The sequence below is a fragment of the Rattus rattus genome, chromosome 6 (genome assembly GCF_011064425.1).
Source record: "Rattus rattus isolate New Zealand chromosome 6, Rrattus_CSIRO_v1, whole genome shotgun sequence".
In the NCBI taxonomy this organism is placed as follows: Eukaryota; Metazoa; Chordata; class Mammalia; order Rodentia; family Muridae; genus Rattus; species Rattus rattus.
The window spans coordinates 106,160,910-106,187,043 of NC_046159.1; the positions used below are offsets into that span (position 1 = coordinate 106,160,910).

Genomic DNA, 26,134 nt, shown 5'->3' on the forward strand with positions numbered 1-26,134 from the left:
ACTCCCTATCAAGTGCAGGCTAGGCTTCTGAAACTCCAATAAAAATAACAACTATGATAATAACTAAAATCACGGTTTTACAGAAAACACACAAAAAATGATTCTCCTTCTCTCTACTAAGGTAAACCTACAGGGAAATAATGAAAATCCCTCTAATATTTAGGAGATGAAATCCATAGAAAAGGGGAAAGATGAGGCCAAAGGGTAATGCAAAACAAGAAGTCTACACTTCTTCATTTCCGGGGTGACAATCTCATTTTAGAACACAAATCTTAGAACATAGATATATATTTTTAACAATGATAATAAGAAGTAAGTGCGTGAAGGTAAGTGCGATGTAGCGATGCAAGTGCGTGTCGTCGTGCGTGCGTCGCGTGCGTGCATGCGTGTGTGTGTGCGTGCGATAAGCGTGTGTGTGTGTGTGTGTGTGTGTGTAAAAACCTGCCTTTACAAAGTGCGGTTAGAAAAAGAACACAAATAACAGAATAATAACTAATGGTATTAGAAACTTTGCACTTAACAGCAGCTGTAAGACAAATTCTGATCGATTGTGTATGCCATGGTATAAAAATGTCTGCAATAGGAACAGACCTTCATCCCTGGAAACTGTTGCATGGTAAGACAGCTCAATACTGCAGGCAGGTGCGACAGGAGCTTGAACGTGACAGTTGCAGCAGCATTTCTCTAGCTTTCCTGATGCATTTGATCATATTTTACAGGCGTTATTTGTTTGTTATCTGTTATTTATTTGTTTTAGTCTCGTGCATGTTTGTTTTACATGGAACTCTCCTCAAGAGAACACTCTACTTCACACAGAAACTTTGGTTGGTTGTCTCGACAAGGCTTCCTCTGTCATCTCTCCTGGGTACTTTAAGCACAAGATTTAACATGGTTATGCTACCTATCTGTTAGTTAGCATCTCTTCGCTTACTTTTACTTGATACATATTTAATAAACATATTTATTCGCATCTGAAGGTACAGCTACTGCAACTTAAACCTTAAGACACAACAGGAAGGGCATCTATGTGGATGTGTCTTTCTTTCTGAAAGCCTCCCTTTCTCCATAACTCTCATGTTTAAACCTACAGTTCATTAGCCCTGATAGTACTGACATTCTTTTCTACCTTGAACCTATAAACCTTGTTTGGCCTGAGTATAGGTTCCTAAACTTCTAGAAGAATTCCTCAGAATATGGAAGGTGGTAATGAGAGTTAGGTATTTTTTTTCCCAGTTGTGACAAAACAAATCAGGCCTAGAAACACAAATGTTGTTTGTATTATTCATATAAAACATAGGAAGGGAAAATTCACAGAGACAGAAATAATGGCGGTTGCCAGGGGCTACAAAGACAAACGAATGTGGGTTAGTACTAAATGAGTGCAGTTTGCCTTTCACAAGACAAAGAATTCCAGAGACAGATGAAGGTGAGAGCTGGACAACAATGGTAATGTGGTTTAAATCACTCTACCATACAACTTAAAATGAGAACGATGCCACATTTTGAATTATACATTGTTTACCACAATATAGAACATTTAAGATAGAGGTGAGGTGTTACTTAAGGGAATATTCAAGGTATCAATACCCACGATATTGTTTTCCAGCAAAAAAGGAAGGAAAGGAAAGGAAAGGAAGCAAAGGAAGACGAATAATGGAAATGAAGTATCTAATGGAGATGAAAACTACAATTGAAGGAAACCCAAAGACTTTCTACATATCCCCATGACTTACATATTCTATACACGAAAAACTTTCTTCTCCAAAGAAATGATGAATTGCATAAATAAAGAAATAATTTATACAAGTCAGGTACTACCTTTTCATTTCAGAGACAAAAAGCTAATGTTATACAGTGTGCTGAAATAGCCATTTACTGTTAATCAACTTTAAATGAAAACCTAAACTTGAAGTATCAGTATACCATTAATATTTTAATTGACCATGAATATGCATAGCCATTCATTTCTTTAAAGAACAAGATAACTTAATTATTCTAATATGCAAATTCCAGTACTGACATGATATCTTACCTTCATCTACATTACAAAAACACTGATGAATTTTGGGCCTATTCATTATTAATAGAATCCTAGAGTTCTCAGGTTAACAAGAGCTACTGAACACAGGCAGCATCTTCTCAGATGGGAGCAAATTAATTGTGGTACTGAAAAATCATTTTGCCCTAGATATCTCGAAAAGTTGCATTTTATTTTCCAGGCTCCTAGACTGATTTCATCACTACTCAACACCTGCTCTTCACTAGGAACCCAAGAAAAGTCAGAATACAGTACAAGTAAACATTTGTTTATTTGCTTATTCTTTCAAGGCCATGGAAAATTCCAGACGTACTTCAAAAAATGTTAAGAACTTTGACAGTCAGACCAACAGTTTTATGGAAGTAATACTGTAATACTTTAATTATCAATCACAAATACATTTATGCAAGCAAGTTGATTGTTTCCTGAGGTGAAACAACTCTTTTATGCAATGGGATAAATAACCTACTAAACTAAGAGAGCGATCAAAAGTACATAACTTGCCAATGTTGCATATATTTTATAATGGATAAAAAAGGCAGTATAATTTCATGTGTGAATGGTAACAAAAAATGACATGATAAAGTCAGTGAGAAATATATTTTATTGATTTGATATATAAAAATAGATATACAAAGATCCAAGCCCTATATGCAAATGGTGAATGAGGGCCTGATATATAGTTGATCAATAATTAGCAACCTGAGAACTACAATCACAGTTTTGCAGCAAACACAATTCTCCTTGTATCTACTAAGGTAAATCTACAGAGAAATAATGAAAATCTCTCTATTATTTAGGAGATAACATCCACAGAAAAGGGGAAAGATGAGACCAAAGGCCAATGAGAAGCCTACGCTTCTTCATTTCCTGGTGACAATCCCATTTTAGAAAATAAATATAATTTGTAGCAATGATAATAACAATTTCGTGTGTGTGTGTATGTCCCTCTCTGCCGTGTGTGTGTGTGTGTGTGTGTGTCTGTGTGTGTCTGTGTGTGTCTGTGTGTGTCTGTGTGTCAGAAATCTGTGTCTATAATTTGGGGGCTACAATATGAACCCCTCTAATATTCTGAAAAGTCTCTAATGTCTGTCACATGACCTGCCTCTGATTATGAACACGGACTTGTATTTAATTGTACAACTGTGCTGGTGTTTCATTATACAACAAGGACTTTCCAAAAAGACAGATGGATCTATCTTGATTTCATTTCTGAATTTAACTTCTTGTAAGTCATAAATACTGCATATGCAAAACCAAAGTACAATGTTAATTCACTCATTCAATAAATATTTATGGAACTTGTAAAATGTATAGCTTACAGAATAGTGATCTATAATTCTATTATTTAAAAATGTATGGAAACATTGATAGTAGCGACTGAGTCAGAATGAATAGTGCATACTTGTGACTTTTCTCAGGCAATCCATCCAGATGGAGTCTGTGACAGAAGCAGTAAGGCAGTAAAGATGATGAAGATGGAAAAGGAGGGTGTAGGGTCTGGAGAGATGGCTCAGTTGTTAAGAGCACTGACTGTTCCAAAGGTCCTAGGTTCAATCCCCAGCAACCACATGGTGGCTCACAACCATCTGTAATGGGCTCTGATGCCCTCTTCTAGTGTGTCTGAAGATAGCTACAGTGTATAAATAAATAAATCTTTCATACTTTCAGGTTCCTCATTCCAGGAATGTCATCTCTGCCAAGGTTAATAACTCCATGATAATCAGAGACAGCATGAGTATGAAAGGTAAGGGTAATGTCTCAGCAAAATAGTACAAAGCCGTGACCTTCAAGACAGCCCTTAAGGCTGAGAGAAAGAACACTGAAAACATGAGTTCAAAACATAATTTCTCAACTATACAAAATAGAAGAATGTATAAGGGGCTTCACAATCTAAAGGAACAGAGGCAGGTGCACAGTGAACCAGCTTGTCAGAAAGATCCTAAGGAAGGAGATTAAGAGATTTAGGGCCTGGTGGTGGCAGGGCAAGATCCCACCCAGCTGAAGTTTGTTTGTTGTTTATGCTTACAAAGGGAGGCACATTCCTGAGTTCAAGGTCAGTCTCTGACTGAGAAGTCTAGGTCAAGGTCCAGTAGGAATGGTAATTTCAGGGCTGGGTGCCACTCAGTTACCTTACTCTCTGTGCTCCCTTGTCTCCTTCTAAGAATCTAAGGACTGGGATCATAGGATGCAGATTCGTGGGATAATCAAAATGAAACCTGGGCAAAGACTGACTTGATATGTAAATAAAAGACTGCACTTCTGATCTGCAAGATGGGCTGGAGAGATGGCTCAGCAGTTAAGAGCCCTGATTGCTCTTCTAGAGGTCCTGAGTTCAATTCCCAGCATCCACATAGTGACTCACAACCATCTGTAATGAGAGCTGATGACCTCTTCTGATGTCTCTGAAGAGAGTAACAGTGTACTCACATACATGAAATAAATAAATTTGAGAGAGAGAGAGAGAGAGAGAGAGAGAGAGAGAGAGAGAGAGAGAGAGAGAGAGGAGAGAGCCCTTCCTCAGAAAAGAAAGAAAAATCTAGCACCACTGCTGGTTTTGGACAAGGACAAAAAAGCCATGTAAGGTGACGGGTGTTTGTTTTCCTTCTCCCAAATACATCTTCCTCATCCTCAGAATCCCTCTGCAAGTTGAGGCTGGTCCTTGGCACCTAGTCCTTCAGTTGACTTGTACAATCTGGCATGAATCTCTGACTCTTCTTGGGTTTCAGTTATTTCTCCCCTGAAGTGAATTAAATATTATTTCAAGAGATCTTTCGTGTTTTAATAATCACTGGGATACTTAATAGAAGCATTTCTCAGTAGGGGGAGAAGGATGAAAGTGATTATGATGAACCAGGGAACATGCAAAGTGATGTTTTTTAGAGTTTTTCATACAGAAGAATGCTACTGAAGCAGAGAAGAGAGAGGCAGATATAAATTTACAACTATCATTTATTTGCTAACATCAACATATCTAGTGATTACATGAAGTAGAAGGAATATTTAAAGACATGCAGAAATAACACGTTCTCTTTTCCTACTGTATGAGAAACTAAGGACTTTAGTAGAAGGCTGTCCCACTCCATCATCTTTGTAACATACTCGTTTCAACTATAACACACACTACCCTCTGCAAGGGACTGTCTAATCTATGCTTTCATGCCTAACATACAGAAGTCTTTTCTTCCTTGCACTCAGACATGAAAACACACATCCAATCCTGGCCATGTTTTTTCACATACTCATACAGTGAATAATAGATTTGAAAGCAAAAGGAAACAATTGATTCAATCTTAGCATGTTTTTGAAAGCATAAATAAATGTCCACATTCATTGTCACGAAAATGAGGTGTTAGAAAACAGAATGTTTCACAAGTACTGATACTGCCTGCCTTGGTGCTGTTCACAGGGGATCTTTGTGAGTTTAAGACAGAGTTTGAGAACTTGTCTCAAAAAAATGTGGATATTTAGGCTAATGTTAAGCTAATATCACTTTTTATCAGTAAAGAAGATGAGCACACCTTTATCCTGAATATCTAGCCATTCTATTCAGATTTGCTGTGTACAGAAAGGCATCTCACTATAAAGACCTCACGGTCACCTCGCCAACCAGAGAGGTCCATGCAGTCTGTCACCCTATGAATGGTAAATCTTCACTGAGATGGTGTCAAGTTCCTATTTGTCACTTCTGGTGTACTATGTTTGTGCTCAGACTCTCTTAGCTTTACCCGAATGCTACCTGTTCCTCCCTTGGAAAACCAGCTTTGTCGATCTGCGATTATCCAAGATCTCCCACCTGTGTTCATTTTGATTTTGCTAGCTGTTACTAAATTGGCTAGAAAAATCAGTCATATAATAACATGATTTAAACAATTCAAAGTCAACGAACAGATGTCCCTTAACAAATGGGTGAAGTGACAGTTTTAAGGTGTAGTAATGTGCTCCATAATGGAAATGTGACTAGTATGGAAACAACAGATTAAAATGAAATAGACAAGCTAGCCAATCACTTTCTTAAGGTGTGATCTGCCAATTATCTCAACCAACACAGACCCTAATATTATCATTCCAGGCCATATGTGTAGTTCTTAGGCAAAAAATAAATCTTTTAACAAGTCTGTAAGAATTGTTGGCACCCATTCATGACAGCATGCAATAACATCTTGAGAATTTTCGTTATTTCAAAAGGACACGGGAGGGGGGGAGTGGGTTGGTAGGGAGGCACAAAAGAGGTTGGAGAGAACCCACCACAAACGTGAGATAGTTATGGGTCCAAAAAATGATGAGAGAACCCAAGTGATTCTTTTTAGTTTGCTAATAGACAATAAGGAAAATGCTGGCAGTGCTCCCTGCTCACGAGCTGGAGGATGCGGAGGTCCAGAACATGTTCAATATTCACTGTGCCCATCTGTTCAGCAGCACAGTCGCCGAACAGAACACGCAATTACCAAAGCCCCTCTCAGATATGATCTGTCAACCACATCAAGTCCTCGTGCCAAAAGAAATCAGAACTGAGGAATGCAAAAACAGACTAGCCTTATGGGACCAAGAGAAGTTCATTTGAGATAAACTTGAAAGTAAAGAAGGAAAACAGGGGGAATCAGAGGATTGCTATAAATATGTACTAAAATATTTTAATTGGAAACCATTCATATCAAAGCAACATGAAAGGAGAAATGTTCTATTATGACTTACACCAGCTTTGCTATATTGTTTTTATTACAAGGTTTATTTCAAGAAATAACCATCTTTGGGCAAAAAGCATATTGAATTTTGCCCTCTTAACAAGCATTCTATTACCAAATCCTACCACCAAAGTAGAAGATTTCAATCTAGGAGACTGTGTCAACTGAGAAGATAATCACGAAGTATTTTCAACATTTGAACCAGCATTGTATATATGCGATGGTCACAAATTGAGGAGGGATCTTATAAAGTAATACTTTACAAATTATAACCCAGTATTTCTCAGGTTCTCTCTGGGGTTTACTGTTACTTTCCATCTACAGTTAAGAACATATACTCACTGACTTTTGGTACCATAGTATGTATTTGTTCACTTACAAATACAGAAAGGATCAAAAGTAGCAAACAGAATCAGGAAGTCTGTAATAAATACACTGAGTTGATGGTGATATGAACTTAGACAATGAAGTAGCATTGAACCTAGTAACAAAAAAATAAAGGAGATAACAAAATATGTACATAATGATTTCACTGGGTGAAGAGAAACCACTCTAAATATTCTTAGCTAGGGAGGGAACATAATTCTTTCCTTGTTAACTGGTGCACACACAATAACTATTTGATTTTGTGGAGACTTTCTTCAATATAGATAATATACAGACTATTATAAATAAATTCATCATAGATAAAATGAAGTAAGTCATCCATTTCAAAAGTACTACCATTTTAATTCGAATATAATCTTCCAACAAGTGTTTTTCTAACAGATCTGTCATCTGCCACTGAAAATAAAAGATAATTTCAACTCCTATGAGGTCCTCAGCTTTTCATCAAAGAGGATCTCTGTAGGGAGCAATGCTGAGTTTAGCCAGGCTCACAGGGCAGAGGAAAATTTACAAGGAGGACACAGGTAGCGCCAGAGAGGAGAGCAGCCAGCATGAGCAGCAGTGCAAAGGTAAAGGAGGGTGGCAGTGACCGAACTGAGAGCAAAGGGTGAGCTGACCGACTCCATCTCTCAGACATCCGCTGCAATCAGGAACTGTGTGATGTTTGAAGACCGAGGCAGTTATCATAGGCAGATGAATGGCTATCTAGACAAACGGACTCTCTACACATGTGCAAAAGCAGCACGATTATACTTTTTCCTTTGAGAAAAACATCCATCTTAGAAGGAAAATCTGTCTATTCAAAAGCAAAGGAGTCCTGGGAATGACTGTTCACAAGAACTGTATGATCTTGCAAAGGACATATATTTAAATATCTGTATAGCTTTGTAAGATTTATGTAGATGGTATATGAAGAGTACAACTGAATGTTTATATGTGCATATACTAACAAAGGCACATCTATACTGTACACACAACACACACACACACACAAGGTCCACTTATACAAACACCCATTTTCTACTTAATCATACTAGATCATACTTCTCAGTGGTAATGTAGAAAAATATATATGAAAATACATATACTTACATTATATATTGTTTATATACATAGCAATAAGGTACAAATACTTTATATATAACAAAATAAATAAAATCTTCAATACTACTAGATTGCACTTCCTGCAAGAACATAAAACACTGACTAATTATGCTTTTGAGGAATGTATAGTTGAGGAAATATTATCAAAGTTAAAGATTCCAGATTCAAATTTACGGAAGCTGTCTTTGGGAATTCTACTGCAAGTATGTCAGTAGGGATTCGGAGGACCATGCCTTCCGGAGAGGGTGAAGAAGGCTAACTGTACTGTCATAGGTGTATTAGTAGATACTGAGCTGGCCATCCATCCCTCTTCTGTGTATCTCAATGATTTATGGACCTGTGACCAAATAACTCAGGATCCTATCTGTTTCTATCAATAATTAATTCACATCCACAAATTTAAGATTTGGTCCTGTATGCATAGCTCCCATTATTACTACAAAACAACTTTCAAATGCAATTGAGAGAGGAAAGGGTTTGCTGATGATATCCCCAGGATCCAACAGAATGTTACATAGCCACGGTCAATCAAACATCCCCGGTTAAATTCAGTAAGTCATGAAACAAATCAAAAAGAGACATGAATACGGAAAAGGGTCCAGAAAAGAGAAGGGGTCATTAAGATTGACAAACGATGGAGAGAACAAAGAGTCTAAGGATAATCTAAGAGTAATCAATGGTGGAGTCTAAGCATTATCAAAGTGAACTATGCTAATTGTGAAATTGGTGATAAATAAATTTAGTTAATTCAGAAGAACATAAAGGAGGAATGTGGCTTGCAATTTGGAAATTCTGCCTCCTCATCACAGGAACGGCATGGTGGGAGGGCACGAAGTAGCTGCTTATTGGGCATTTGCAGTGAGGCAGCAGAGAGACCAATGCTGGTGCTTATCTGCCTTGTCAGCTTCTCCCAGCACAAGAGATGCTGTTGTCCACATTCCGTGTTGTACTTATGCCTGTCTGGAAATGCCCTCAAAGATGAACTCAGATGTGTCTCTTAAGTGATTCCAAATCTAGTCACGCTAACAGTGGAGACTAATCACCTTAGTCACTCTGTAAAGCTGAAGTCCCTTACAGCTCTCAACATAGTCCTAGTTGTTTTCAAGTTTTTATTTAGCGTATTATTCTGATACTTTTAAAGTCACCCTAGACTCAAGTCCTGATTGTTCGCGTGCTATCAGAGCTGATTATCCACATGCCATTTGTGTGTCTTAGTTTCAAATATTTACATACCTAACATCGTTATCACATGGCTAAACACCAGGAGGTTAGCACTGCCAGCAAATGGCGGATAATTACAACAAAAGTCAAAAATAATAGTTTTAGAAAATATTAATCCACTTTCCTATACACATAATTGGGGCTTAGGCTTAAGAAATTAAAATCTCTTAAAAAATACTTTATAATTCCATCTCATAAAAACATCCAGATGACATCATGCTTTTAATTCACTGCACCCTCAACACAACTTTATATTTCGATGACCCCAACACATATCCTCAAAGATTCCTCAAATCAGTGTGATATCTGCCCTAAATGTAATTCTCTTATTTACAAAACTGATACTTGTATGTCGGAAGGAATTTCTGTTAACATATTTTTCTCTTCTATTTCTTGGCTTCATCAAGACACATTCAAATGCAGGAAATCTTTCACATTGCTCAGAAAAATTATCAATCTTTATTTCTATATTCAAAGTAAAATGATTATCTAAGCAACTTGAATGTTTATTATTATTGATTTATTGCTATTTTTACATTGACTGAGTTTGTAGCATTTTCCCCCAAACTATTGATTCTTCAAATTCAATTTTCTATTCCAGCAAAGTTCATATTGTAATGTACTTAATTATTCACATCTATGATTCATATTTATTGGTTCAGTTGTTAAAAATTTAGAGAAGAAATTTAAGATATATTATAGATGAGAATGATAGCTAAGTAAGTTTAAAGGATGCTGAAACAAACAAAAATGGTTAGAGTCTTACACCTCTGAGTACCTGTAAGCATAAACATGGGCATTTACTTCATTGTCTGCTTTCTCTAAAGCCTACTGTTAGTTCAAGTCTCCATCACAACTCTAGGGTCTTCTGCATAAAATTCTCCCCTTCATTCTTTATTTTCACCAAACTCATTGACAAAGAAACTGTCTAAATGCATGAATCATCTAGTGACAAATATTACAAATTTTATAACGACACCAGTAAATGGACTGCTCTATATTTTGCACTGTCAAACATGCCCAAAAACTACACAGGCATTTTCTGCAAGCACACAATTCAACTTCAACAGAGATTCCGTCTTGGTGCAGAAGTAATGAGGCAACTACTCAGTGTTTTAGTTCATCTTGCTATTCTTTTATAAAAATCTCTCGTGAATGGGAAAAATATGCAATAAATGTAATGAGGAGTTCATACACACAGATCGTGGGACAGACAGATTCAGACCATTGGATGTGCAATAGAACAGACTCAAAAGCAGCTGCGAAACTTGAGACTTGGGAAATGATAATGAAAAAGAAGATTAAACTGCTTGCTAGTACACTGGAATTTTATTCACTCTTTTGAATGTTTCAACCATAAAAAATTCAACTTTCTTTCAAACTTCTAGTTATATTCACCTGGATTACTTCCTCTGGGTGTGCTGTCTAGTCCTTGTTTGGTTGTCACCTTCACTGTATGCTAATTTAGGATTCCACTCAGCAAGCTTACTCTTCTAAGTGTTACCTAATCCTCACACAAATACATTCCTTCACCATGGTCACCTGGGAATTCGCTCTGTCAGCTTTTTTGTCATCCAAGCCTTTCAGGTTTTGGTTGTGCTTTTGATTTTATTTATACATAACTGAAGACTGAGTTCCCTAATCAAGAAATTTTGGTTCCTTCCTATTCTTCTGACATAGGAAAAGTAGTTATTCATCTATTTTCTTTAGTTTATTCCATATATTCACTCATTTAAAAATAAAATAAAATCAGACAGTCTTACATCCCTGGCTCGCATTATCAGTTAATCCACTCAAGCCATATCCTCTACACTCTTAAGAACTCAGACCCAGTTACTTTGATAGAATACTAGATTAACCCATTATTTACTTGCATTATTTTAAGACAGATGGTCAATGCATAAATTAAAAAAATGGAGACACAGTTATTAGCATGCTTTATTCATTCCAAATTAGCAAGAGAAAGCACATTAAATATCTTCAAAATAAAAATGACAGAAGTAACAAGAAAAGTACTTAGATATATGAACAGTGCAGTATCGCAACAAAGGAAAATGTAGATTCCAACTAAAATAAACTTTTTTTTTTTCAAAACAGAATTTGTGTGAGTTGAGTCTGATAACAGTGTTTTAAAGAATGTAAAAATGATGAAACTGCCGTATGACTTCTAAATTGGAGTTCTGGAGAAATGGTGTAGTGGGGAAGATGGTACGCTGTTCTGGCAGAGAACTACAGTTCAATGTCAGCACCTATACTGGATGGCTCAAAACCAGCTGCAACTCCCACTGCAGGGCATCTAACATGTCTGGCCTTTACATGCAGGAGAACTCAAGTGTGTGTATACCCACACTCAATAGCACACATAGTCACTGTGATATTTAGTAACCCCATCAAAACTGCAAATGCATACCAGGTGACCTACACATTCACCTCAAGAAATTTATCTTACAATTAATTTTACATATGTGAGAAAGGACCTCTTTAGCATGTACTCAGATAAGAGAAGATTAGAAGAAACGTGACTGGGGGTGAATCATATAAATGATGGTATATCAATATAAGAAACATGTTTTCTAAACATAAAAGAAGCCTCATGGCATAGTAAATGAAAACAATCAATGTCAGAAAGACATTTGTAATGTTTAATGTTGCTATAGTTTGAATGTGAAATTCCCCCACTGGTTATTGTGTTTCAACACTTACTCCCTAGCTGGTGGCACTGCTTGGAAAGGTTGCAGAAAATTAGGAGGCAGACCTTGCTAAAAGAATGGCACACTGCAAGAATCTTTGAGGTTTGAAATCCTGGCCCCCTTCTTGTTCATCACCTGACTGTGGATGCAATAGGTCTCCTGCTCCTGCTGTAATGTCTTCCTAGCATGATGGAAAATGTCATCTCTAGCTGTAAAACAGAATAAACCTTCCCCACCTTAAACTGCTTCTGGCTGTGGATTTTTATCACAGCAGAGACAGCGCAGCCAATGAGATATCTATAAAGAAATATGCATATATTTGCTTAAATGTGCACAGAATCTTCCAAGTTACTAGAAACTAAGGCTACCAGTTGCTTAAGAGAAAGATAACAGAGTGTCATAGAAAGAAATATTGACCATATAAACTTCTACACACTTCTGAATTCTGAAGCATGTGAACATATTACATATTTAAATTGGTTTTCAAAAGCCATACCAACAAGTTAAAAAGACAAAAAGGGGAGGGTGGGGGTTTGATCACTTTATTCCTCCATAAGTACAATAATGAATGCACAAGTATGTAGAAAAGTCTTTCCGTTTTCCTTTAAATCTGCTGATTCTATGATTTCTATGATTCCTCTAGTCTGTGCTGTGTTAAATTCTACGCTTTTACAATAATGCTACCCCAGAACAAACACAGCCTTACAATGTCAGTTCATCCAGATGCAAACAATCTTTTAAACTTAGTTCACTTAAGTATTTGCTAATAGCAGTCATCCTTAATTTAGTCTACAAATTACAAGAAAGACACTATTTATGTCAGCAAGGACAAAACAGCAAACCAACAGGAGCCCCTACTATTATGAAGTTAACATTGTAAAGGACATCAGATCAAATAAACAAGTACACATGCTAATCTTCCACTCTACCATGATTTAGTGATGCTTTCTGTCAAAAAAAAAAAAAAAGAAAGAAAAGAAAAGAAAAGAAAAAAAAAAAAAACAAGAAAAAAAGAAACCCATCAGGTTTGACTACAATGCATTAAGACATGAACAGGAGGTGTTTAATTAAATCCTCAGCCAATTTTACGTAGCACCTAAATGTTTAATATATACTTAGCCATGTGCTATGTGTACTCATGCTCACAACAACTATGTGACTAAAAACTATTTTTATGTTGTCTGTATATTTGGTCAAATGTTCTAATATTCCTATAGATATAATACATCTAACTTAATTTCATATTAAAATTAAGTAGAGAGATGTTGCAAGAGGTCGGGCTTTGTCTTTGACCTGCAGCTAGGTAAGTAGGTGACATCAAAGAATTCTCATGAAGCAGCTGCTCTTTCCCATTAAACTCAATGTGAAGGAGTCTCATATATCAGCAAAAATAAAACACTTTTCATCACCTCTATACTTCTCTCTAGAATGATGCTACTGGGAAAACACACCCATGCTCCTGCACTTTTACTAACATACACACACACACACACACACACACACACACACACAAACACACACACACACACAGAGAGAGAGAGAGAGAGAGAGAGAGAGAGAGAGAGAGAGAGAGAGAGAGAGAGAGAGAGAGAGAGAGAGACCAAAAATAACTCAGCAGGAAATTGAAGCCGGACAATGTGGTAATGTCAAAAGATAATATCCTCATGTGGAATTTAATTCCTAGTAATTCCACAGAAATAAATTTGTATTTTCACCCATTTTGAAATTCATGTCAAATGTGTTTAGTCTTATTTTATAAGGACTTCATCTATTCTGGGACCCAGTTAAATTTTTCCAACTAAATAATGCTATCTAATTTTATGAAACATTTGAGTAAGAACAAAACGTAGATAACATTAGTATGTCCTACAAGAATTACTTGGAACTGCTACAGCTGAGGCACATTAAATATGACTGTTAACAGGTGCTTGAAGAAAAAGATTTCAACAGATGAGCATACTTTAGGTTCTTAAAAGCAAGTAGAATTTCTTAATTTGTCAACACAAGCAATAGCATCTGACCTAGCCAGCAGTTGAAAAGAGCAAATTAAGTGACATGTGAAGACGGAAGAGAACTAGAGGAATAAAGCTAGAGATCCCTGTCACTAGCAGCTGCGGGCCAATTAAATTCAATGCTTTACAGATGTTCATGAGAGAAACTAATTTGCCTAATTTTGATTCAGATTTTTAAGCAATACACTTCTTGAGAGTTAATTGTTTCCATTGAGGATACTTCAATAATTAAAATATACTATGTTCCTTCCTTCTAACCTTCAGTCTCTTTTAACTTAATATACCATTAAATGTGGCCATTAAAAATAACCGCTAATGCCAGACTGTGACAATGTACAAGTCCAAATATAAAAAATGAAATTAAACGTTATAAACATTAACACACATCTTCCCAAATGCTGAACACAGTGTTCGTGGTTGGCCTAAAATAACCATGTAAAATTTAAAATGGCACTGAAATGCTCAACATCATTTCATTCTGTTTTCACAATTTCAAGTGTCACCATAGTCTATCCAGGCAGCTTAGTGCATTACTAATGAGTCTTCCTATTATTAAAATTAATTAGGAGAGTAGTTGGTTTTGTCACAGGAGGAATAGCAATAAAAAAAATGATGGCTTAGGGAGTGGAAGGGACTGGATATTAAAAGTTCTTATTAAGAGGAATGAAGAGAATTAAGGATATTTTACTTTGGATTCCATAAGTCACAAGGTCCCATTGTGATACATGAACCCCACAATGCACAAACTGTATCTTCAAAACTACAAGGACACATGCCCTCAATCTTTCTTTTAATTTGTTGCCTTAGTACAAAACAAGAATATTTCAGCTGTGTTTATCTGAGAATAATTGTAATTTTCCAGGTCTTCGCACATTTGTGAAAACAGAGTTAAGATACAGTGAGTTTTTGGGGGGTAAAGTTCTTTGTCATAAAAAACAACTCTATTTGTCAAAGGGTGTCTCCTAACTGTTGAAGAGACGAGACCTAATAAAAATGAAAGGTCTGGAAGTTCCAGATTAATGAAATTTAGGAAGTGAGAAAAACCACAGAGCATAGCAACGGAGAGCCTAAGAACAATCACTGCAGCCTCCATCAATCCAGGGCCAGCCGTGACCAGAGAGCCCCATCTGCAGAGCTGAAACCAAGCGATGGCGTGAGTGGCCAAGCCCAGGTCAGGATTGATTACAGTACTAAAGAAACCTTCAGAGGAGTTCCATTTCTTCCTCACAGTAGTCTCCAAATAGCCAGCAAGGCAGTGAAATGAGGGATGGCACAGGCAATCATTCTAAACAGACTTGGGATGATCACTTCATCACAGAAGTGATTCCAGTCTGGAACACTTTTCTGGACTGAACTTGTGGGTGGTGGGCAGAGAAAACATATTCTCAGAAATCTTTTCATTGGGGAAAACATGGAGGAATTATTAAGGCACAGAGAATTAAGGCACTAGTAAAACTCTGCTTGAACCCTTCATTTGCAAAGGCCACCCAACCCAACTTTCCACAAGGAAAACTAAACAGCAAGACACCTGACTGTAGATAAAGACAACACCGCCCCTGCCGCGGCACCGGCCCGGCGCCACAAGGTTTGGAGCACAGGAAGTGACCATGCCCGGCCTGCGTGGACTTCAAGTCGTGGATGCGGACCCAGCAGAAGGTGCAGATGCCCCGCTTGGCCGCCCGGTCCCGGGCCCGGTCCCCTGCTCAACACCTAATTTCAGCGGGACATCAAGTTTAGGGAGAATTGTCCACAGGATTGGGAAGAATTGGGTCACAATACCTGGCCTTTCCTTCATACGCTGGCCGCCTATTACCCGGACATGCCCAGGCCAGAACAACAGCAGGATATGGCCCAGTTCATACATATATTTTCCAAGTTTTACCAGAACAGCAGCAGGATATGGCCCAGTTCATACATATATTTTCCAAGTTTTACCAGAACAGCAGCAGGATATGGCCCAGTTCATACATATATTTTCCAAGTTTTACCCCTGCGAGGAGTGTGCGGAAGACATAGGGAAGAGGAAAGCAGGAGCCAACCAGACACAAGCACTAGAGTGTCCTTCAGTCAGTGGCTGTGCTGCCTGCACAGTGAGGTGAACCGGAAGCTGGGCAAGCCTGATTTTGACAGCTCAAGAATTGACGAGCTATGGCGTGAAGGCTGGAAGGATGGCTCCTGTGACTAAGGATTACCACAGACGGTGTGGGGCATCTAGCCAGGTTCGATGGGCAACAGCCTGACGATTAAAGTGCATCCAGTCAAAAAAAAAAAAAAAAAAAAAAAAAAAGGCACCTGACTGTCAACCTCAGCTACCTGGGAAAGTGGTCATGTGAACAGCTGCAAACAGGGCTGCCCTAAGAAAGGTTGCCTTCTATGGACAAGGGCAGAGCTGCATAGTTCATGCCTGCCCGCCTTTCCTCTCAGGTGTGAATAGGACCTTCCCAGCAGAACCTATCTTCTGATCACCAAAGAAAGACAAAAAGAATTTACTGAATCCATTAGGACTTCTTCCATCACTGAGGCAATGCACTTAGACTCTTCAGTTATGAGTAATGTAATTCAAAGTGCTATCTGGCCCTGCTACAGAGAAGTGTGCATGCTGCAAAAATGCCACATTTCCATATTCTTGATGGCTCTCACCATGAGCCACCACCACAGAACAATGGTCATCATGAATCCCACACAGCCCTATAAAAAACATTTACTGTCTTCTTTTGCTTACCTGTGTTTTCCATACTTTCCATTAGGTTCTGTTTGATTAAGCAGAGATTAGCACAGGATAAACAACTGACAATAATGTGGCCAGCTTAGTATATGTTAACACACTTTTTTAAAAATAGAAAAAAATACACTGTGATTCTACAAAATGAGTCTCAAAAGAGGTAAACCAATTTTCCACTTATAAAGTTACGAATTCAATCTATTCCCATAAAAAAACATGGGATGTATAATGGAACTTGACATGTTCATTCTAAATTTCATCTGGAAGAATAAATCCCAGGCAATGAGATCTTAAAGGAATAATAATAAAAAAATAATAAAAAAAGATAAAGAAATTTTTGCGCACGCACGCGCGCGCGCACACACACACACACACACACACACACACACACACACACACACACAGAAAAAGAAGGAATTTAGAACAACAAAACAAAGGAACTCGCCATGTGTTAACCAGCCCAGCACTGAACTGAAAGAGAAAAGGACAAACAGAATTATTCAAGCACTCAGGCAGAGGGAAGGACAGTCATTTATCCAAAAGCTCTCTGGTCAAGTCTGACCAGACCTGCACTTCCAGGACACAAGGGAAGGCCAAAGGGGAGCATGCAGACTGAGGTTCAGTAAAGGCCAGAAAGGGGCAGTCCATAGTGAAGAAGGAGGCAAATGTGGGACTGAGAGGAGGTAGAAGTGTAAACAGAAGAATCCCATAGCACCCATGCCCCTGTCTGCCTGCTGCAGAGGCCCAGCCACACTCCTTTCCGTGATTCTGAGGAAAAGCTCACGCTCCGGTTTTAAGCACAGGATCAGTAGGCTGGTTCAATTTCCCCTGAAATAAATAAATCCTATATGCACATTTCAAACCACTGGAAAATCGCATTAATTCCTCCATACACAGAACTTGGACACTAACATTTTTTAAAAATTAACTTCAAGTTCTAGCTCATATATTATACAAAAAGAAATCCCATGTGGACTATATATGTAAACAGAATAACAAAAGAGTAAACTAGGGATGCTAGGGCAAAATTTTATTTTAAATAATGGATGAGGAACGTCTTAACAAAACTTTAAGAATAAAGTATCTTAAAAAAAGATAATGGGATGATACAAAACAGCACACAGTTTCACAACAACATACACTAGAGTTTAAACCTAAGAAAATAATTTGGCACCTAAAAAAGGATATCCATACTACAGAGTTATATACAAATCAAGAGGTATATGAAAATGAAGAAATTAAAAAAGGTAATTAAAAATAAAACACAGAATCTGAAATATAAGCCAAATGCAAACTAAAGTTCATGTCCAAAGGCCTGAGTGATGGTTTAACTCCTTGAAATCTCCATTCAGAAAGTATTGGGTGTACTTGACACTGCCACATATTTCCGCTGTCTGTCAGTTGGCTTTAAGGAGAACATGAGAATGTTGTCAGACAAAGCTCTAAAAATGAGCAAGGCACACAACACCCTACTGTTGAGTGACCTTCCAGGCAGTCTGCTCCAGGGAACATTCCTGCTCCCCCTTTGTCTTAGGGTTTTATTGCTGTGATCAGACACCATGATCAATGCGTTTTATAAAGGACAACATTTAATTGGGGCTGGCTTACAGGTTCAGAGGTTCAGTCCATTATCATCAAAGCAGGAACATGGTGCAGGAGGAGCTGAGTTCTATATCTTCACCGGAAGGAAGCCAGGAACAGACTGAGCATCCTCAGGCAGTTAGGATGAGTGTTAAAAGCCCACACACAGTGACACACTTACTCCAACAAGACCACACCTCCTAATAGTGCCACTCCCTGGGTCAAGCATATACAAACCATCACATTCCACTCCCTGGCCCACATAGGCTTGTTCAAACATGATTCTATGGGGTCCATGCCTACCCATAGCATAATAAAAAATACACTTAGTCCAACTCCAAAGTCCCCATAGTCTATAGCAGTCTCAAAATGTTAAAAGTCCAAAGTTCAAGGTCTCTTTTGAGATCCATCCAAACACTTAACTATATAATCTCCAAAGCAAGTCAGGAAACCAGCTGGGCAAACTTCAAACTCTCCATTTTCATGTCTGATGTCAAGCGGTCTTCAGATCTCCAACTCCTTTCTCATCTTTGTTGACTGCAACAAACTTCTTTCCTCTGGGCTGGTTCCACTCCCTGTTTGCAGCTCTCCTCAGCAGACAGCCTGTAGCCCTGGCATCTTTCACATCTTTGGGTTTCCAAGGCAGCTTATTTCAATGTATTAGAACCACACATGATCCTCCAAAGGGCTGGCTTCACTTCTCCAGCTCGGCCCTCTGCAACACTCAGGTTGATCCACTCCACTGCCTCAGCTGTTCTTGGTGATAATCCCATGGTACTGGAATCTCCAATACACTGGGGTCCTTCTTTTGCAAGTAGGCTTCACCAGTAGCCTCTCATAGGCTCTCTTCATGGTGCCAAGCCTCAACTCCTTTGCATATCCCCAAAGTTCTTGTAGACAGGAACAATTCTGGGTCAGACTTTTTGACTGTGAGATGGCAATTCCATCCCTCCACTTGTGGAGGTGGACTCTATAAATTCCCTCTCCCCACTGTTGGTCATTTCATCTAAGGTCCCTCCTTTTGAGTCCTGAGAGTCTCTTACCTTCCAGTTTTGTGGTACTTTCTAGAGGGTCCCTCAACCTCCCACCCCCAGAGGATGCATATTTCTATTTATTCTGTTGATCCTTAGGGCTTCTCTCCTGTCTCCCCCAGACTCCTAATACCTGATCATGTTCCCCCTTTTCCATCCCCTCTCCTCTCCCACCCAGGTCCCTCCTTCTCACTACCTCCCACAATTATTTTCTTTTCCTTCCCAAGTGGGATTGAAGCATCCTCACTTGGGTCCTTCCTCTTGTTAACTTTCTTGAGTTCTGTGGATTACATCCTAGGTATTCTGTAAGTTTTTGGCTAATATTACTAAGTACATACCATGCATATCTTTTGGGTCTGAGTTACCTCACTCAGGATGGTATTTTCTAGTGCCATCCATTTCCCTGCAAAGCTCATGATGTCCTCATTCTTACTAGCTGAATAGAATTCCATTGTGTAAATATACTACATTTTCTATATCCATTCTTCTGGATATAGATGTTCTTGAGGAACATCTGGGTTCTTTCCAGCTTCTGGCTATTACAAATGAGGCTGCTATGAACATAGTGGACCATGTGCCCCTGTAGTACAGTGGGGCATCTTTTCGGTATATGCCCAAGAGTGGTTTAGCTGGGTCTTCAGGTAGATCTATTTCCAGTTTACTGAAGAACCTGCAGATTGATTTCCAGAGTGGTTGTACCAGTTTGCAATCCCACCAGCAATGGGGTAGCGTTCCTCTTTCTCCACATCCTCATCAACATGTGCTACACCTTAATTTTTGATCTTAGCCATTCTGATTGGTATAAGGTAGAATCTCAGGGTCATTTTGATTTGCATTTCTCTGATGACTAACGACCTTGAACATTTGATTAAGTGCTTCTCTGATATTTGAGATTCTTCTGTTGTGAATTCTGTTTAGCTCTATACCCCATATTTTGATTGGGTTGTTTGGTTTTTGGTTTTTTGGGTTTGTTTTGTTTTTTTCTTGGGGGGGGGGTTAGCTTCTTAATCCCAGCACTTAGAAAGTATAGGCAGGTAGATGTCTGTGAGTTCCCAGCCAGTCTAGGATACAGAGCAAGTTCCAGGACAGCTAGGGCTGTTATATAGAGAAATCCTATCTTGAAAAATAGAAAGAGAAAGAAAAAAGGAAGGAAGGAAGGAAGGAAGGAAGGAAGGCAGGCAGGCAGGGAGAGAGGGCGGAAGGGAGGGAAGGAGAGAGGAGGGGAGGAGGGAAGGAAGGAAAGAAGGAGGGACAGACAGAAGGAAAAGAAAACAACCTGCTTTTACTGAAGAAGAAAAAAAAAGAAGGAAAGAACAATGTAAGCTAAGGCTTTCTTGCAGGACAATTTTCACCAGGAATGTTCCAACTGGCTCATTTCTGCTTTGATCAAGGAAAAGAAGCAGATAAATGAAGAAACAAATGACACAAGTCAAACTGATGCATGAGGTAAAACCCTGTTTTAGGCATAGTGGACACTAAACTACTGGATCCAGGTAGATGACTACAGGAGATTTTCCTTATTGTCCATAACTCCCTAAAATCTTGCACATTTTATTCACCACACATATACACCCTAACATCAGAACATATCCGTAAGAGTTTCAGTCCAATAACTCTATTTATTGAAAATAATGGGTTCTTTTTGTTGTGTTTTGTTTTGTTTTGTTTTGCTCATGAAAACTAGAAGCCTTTGATTTTGAAATTAAATGACTAACTCTAGGTCCATGAAATCTCTAGGCTGTAAACAAAATTTATATTTCCCATACCATTTAGTTGGTAGATATGCAACCCTAGATGACTGTGGTTTACTGGAGGGATGCTGGGAGCTAGATGAACAGTAGACTAGATGATATTTAGGGCTGCGAGGACTAGTCATTCTGAAAATAGCTGTCTGAAGAAAAAGCTGAAAAAGCTATAGAACCCATGTGTAGAGCTGGACATTTGCTCTGTGACCAACATCAGAAGGAGTCCCTCATTCTCAAGAGCTTAGAGCTCTTGCAGATGTGCTGAAAGGGAATTCTAAAAGAGGCCTTCCTCAAGTTATAGAACAGCCTCAACGTCTCTCTCACTCACTCACTCTCCTCCCAGAGCCCCTGCTTTGTCCCTTTCCTTCCCCGACCTCTCCTGCTAGCCATCCCTCTCCTTCTCATTCATTGTTTCAGTTAAACAAAATCAGGAAGAACAGGTTTAGGAATTCTTAATGCAGGGAGACTGGTTAGACCCATGGATGTTAGGAATCTCTGCTGCCTAGCTTGCCTCAAGCTTGCCTCACTGTGGACCTCCCTGTCACCTTACAATTCTCCTAGTGTGAAATCCTTGCTCCTCAGCTCTTGATCCTGCCCATCCCAAGCCCAACAGTCCAACAAAACTCTACTAACACCAACAGGAAAGTATTCCCTTGGTGTTTTATCTCCTTCATGCCCAGTCCCAGGTACTGGTTCAAATCTATTAACGCACTTAGTGGGTTTTTCTAATGGATGGATAGTAGATCCTGCCCTTAATGTGACACTGTACTTTTCTTTCTTTAAAAGTCTGACATTCATGGTTTCTTCAGTGAAATACAGAGTTGTGACTGATGTTTCGCTCTCAGCAGTGTAGAAATTATGAACACGGGGAGAAGATGGAGGCAAGCTACAAAGATAGCAACACTAGAATCAGCCTATAGATAATGGCAAAGGCAGGGCAAGAGATCTCCTTTTGAAACAAGAACATTAGACATGTATAGAAACTCTATTTAGGATAAGAATCAGTATCTGGAAACAGCCGAAGGGACGATTTGTACTGAACTACAAGCCATTAACTTGAGCCAAGCTAACAGTAAATGACTGCAGTGGCAACTGTTGGCTGAAGATAATTAGTTTAGAACCTATTTTAACATGAATATTTTATCATTCAGCACAAAACTCGTTATGAAGAAGAATTAGAGGGCCAGGATGTCTAGAAGCTCTGGAGCGGTGATCTGTCAGGTCCCAGTAAAGAGCTCACTAGTAGAAAGCAGGTTTAGTGATTCAGCAAGACTGGATTTCATTAAAGGTTCAACAATCCATTAAAAACATTATCTAGTGACAAGTTAAAGAGGACAGGTACCAAGTTACAATGCAACAACTTAACTACTGAGCAACAACTGACAGAAAAATGAAGGTAGGGAAAAGTCATCTAAAGCAATTACAATTGTCTAATAATGTACAACCCTATTTTTAAAAAATCAATACATATGTACCTTTCTCTCACAAAAAGTTGAACTTTGTGTTTACTTATAAGGGGAAAATTCAAATTTTGGAAAATTAAACAAATTAATTGCTCATGTTATTAGGTGTAGGTCAATCAGGAATTTGTGTTTCAAATACAGTATATCAAGGAAGCTAATAAAAATGGGTAAGACTCTTATTATCTCATTAGTCATAATTACCCTAGAAGAGGTAGCATCCTTATCCTCTTCCTATGCATAACAACCTAGCAAAGAGATGCTAAAATGAGCATGTTTAAACTCAAATTCCTGGAGGAGCAAAGAGCAAATGTAAACTCATGTAGTCTGGAGTTAAGTTTATTTTGTTATAATATCTGTATTTTTCAAATAAACAGAGGCTTCTAAATATAACCTTAAGCTCATAGAGAAAGAAGGCGAGGGCCTTTCAATTGTACTAAATGAGTGAAACAAAAGCCATGGCATACACACATCACACTATAGAAGAAAGCTGAAGTTAGAGTGGAGCCCTCGGGTTCTGAAGATGAGCCATGAGTTACCCTTTCCGATGGACACTTAACACAGCCATTGCTTTAACTTGCGTACATTCAGGGGCCAGCAGTTTAATTATCACTATTTTGGCAATCCATTGAGATCACTCCATCTACGTAAGGCATAATCAAGTCTAGTACTGTCCCTCAGGCTGCCAGGAACTCAATAAATACTTGTTCATTATTATATAGATAAATTACTTACACAGGCTATTCTGTCCTATAGGATTAATCCATACCCAAAGGGGGAATTACAGGCAAGATTCAATTTTCCCAATAATTTCAAATATACTGGTATCACAAATATTTCTTCTCCAGAGCAATCTTGGAAGTTTTTCTAGACTTAATGAGACACTGCTATAATAAAAGAAGCTAGCAAGAAAAAAATTCTTATGATCATTAACCCATCTTTTAAATCTACAAACATTTATTACTGCATGTAATGTGTAAAACACAGAGTTATACAAAATAAGTATGACATAATTCTCTTGATCCTCAGCATTAATAAGATCAGAAATAATATAATATAACGTGATAGTGGATGCTACCCAAGGAGCTCCAGGAATAGGAATGGAAAGACATGAAGACTGTTAGTCAGGCATAGCAGCCCTGGGAAAAATGCTGGAACAGAAGCTGACAGCAGTAGGCTTAGGAAAGAAGAGGCTCAAGAAATGAAACTGGGGAAGTTCAATACTTGAGGAGGAGATGGCAAAGGCCACAAAACCTAAAACCTGAAGTGAGGCCTGTGATTAGCAGTTAAGTGACTAATTGTGATGGTTAATTTTGATTGACAACTTAAATGGCTAGAGAAATGCCTAAGCCATTAATGAGACACCCTTTCATGTGTATCTGTGAAGACATCTGGAGAGAGCAGTCAGGCCATGATTTAGGGTGAACAAGAAGATAAAGAAGGAAGGAGGTGAGGCCTGGCACTCACTCTCCTGCTCTCTGGCCACTTGAGCTGTGAACAGTCCTGAGCAGATATGAGTACTGCATGGAGTTGCCACCAATGGGCCTAGTCCACACCATGATGGGATGAATTCTCACAAACCAAAGGCAAAACAAATCACTCTTCACCCTTGAACTGTCTCTTGTCAGGTGATGGGATACAGCAACAATGAAAGCAATCAATACAGAGTATTTTTATTAAATAGAAAATATAACTTGGTTGTGTTTCAAAGCACAGATCCAAAGGTAGGCACAGATGTTCTGTAAGTCCTGGATGAAGGCTGTCAGACCCAAGCAAAACATCACCATTTTTTAAATTTATCAGTCCATTTTTGATTTGATAAAAAAAGATGTTGCAATTATACTTTCAGTACAGAGAGCTCAGAAACTTAGAATATAAAAACATAAGACATTTCTGTTGATGCGTGATAAGAGTCCTACTATATGACAAATTGGTATTTCAAATTATACAACCAAGAAACATTTTAGAGAAAACATTAAATTATCAAATTATTGTGATAAAATTTAAAAATTCTAATCTGTAAATTAAAATACAGGCAGATTTTCCATTTTCAGAATAGGCCTTGTCTGATTTTCCATTTTCTATTCATATAATCAATCACCTAAACATGAGGAAAAGTATAGATTAAGGTAAAAAAAGATGATCATGCAAGTTACTGGATTTATATAATACTGTGAAACTAAATTCTTCACTCTCAAGATAGTTCATCCATACATTCCTCAAAACAGACTATTTCCTAAGAAATTTACATTATATTTGTCTAAAATTTTCAGTTTCTATATTATAAAAATAAAGTGTTGAGAGGCCTCCATAAAGTCAACTTACCACCTAAAAATAAAATGGAAGCTCCACAGAGCACATGGGAAAAGTGGAAGTAGAAAGCGCATGTCTGGAATGAACGGGGACAGGACACATGCGCGACAACTAGCTACCATGAATAAGGGCTCAGCTGCAAAATGAGACCTGGATTAACTCACACCAGGAAATAAAACTGGATAACACCTCTCTCTCCTGGTAATACCTTCCCACTCCTGGCCAACACCTTCTATTCTTAGATCCTAGTATCTATTTCTATAAAAGAAAAATAAAGCACAAAGTCATACTCGAGTCTTGAAAGTTAGAAGAATGAAATTTTACTGAGTAGAGACAACAGGTCCTATGGGTGCAAGGACTGTATGCATTAGAGCATAAAGCAAAGCCCACCGATGGGAAGAACACAGAGGACAAATAGGTGGGGACTGAGGGAAGAACACAGGAAGAAGAGCAGTGTGCAAGGATAAGAGGTGCAGAGTAGACAGGTGACAGGTACCACACCAGTCTGGAAAAGAAAAGTTGAGCTATGATAGGAACACACAACACATTCAGTAAGAGACATGAGAATTCATTTAGGATAACTCAGGGATAATGCAATCTCAGGGAGCAAGGTCTGAATTAGGGAAGTGAGAGTAATAATATACAAATATACTGCGCCATGCTATCTTAGCACATCTAATAAATGATAGGAGTACTCTATGTCAACTGTCTTGTTTGAGTCTTAACCATCTTCTGAATCAAGGCGTAAAATAGGAGAGAATCAATACATGAGATATTACAACTTGCCCAATGTTGTAGATCCACTAGCAAAAGACAAAGGTTATCCCAGATCTTAGTGTATGTTGACAGTCTTCAACTACTCAGACAGTGGGTGAATCATATACACAAATATACTTTTTACTTCTCTGTTCATCAATTCACATACATTTAAAGTGAACATTTTATAAAATTTTGGGCAACAAGTACAATAATAAATATGAATTAATAGTAGGAGGTACTTTAGGCGTGAACATCTTTAAGTATGACAAAAATAATTCAACCATGTGAAGTAGACTCTACCAGGTGCTACGAACATAGTTGAAGATATATCCACTCAGGCTGACTGTAACACTATATAGACATGGTCACTGCTGTCTGGGGAAGCC

At 38.3% G+C, this 26,134-nt stretch overlaps 1 protein-coding gene and 1 pseudogene across 1 annotated transcript in view; one reads left to right on the top strand and one right to left on the bottom strand.

Moving 5' to 3' along the window:
- Exoc4 (exocyst complex component 4) overlaps positions 1-26,134 on the bottom strand; it is a 725,423-nt gene that overhangs the window by 437,629 nt on the left and 261,660 nt on the right. The window lies entirely within an intron of this gene.
- Positions 15,286-16,322, top strand: LOC116903609 (annotated as a pseudogene).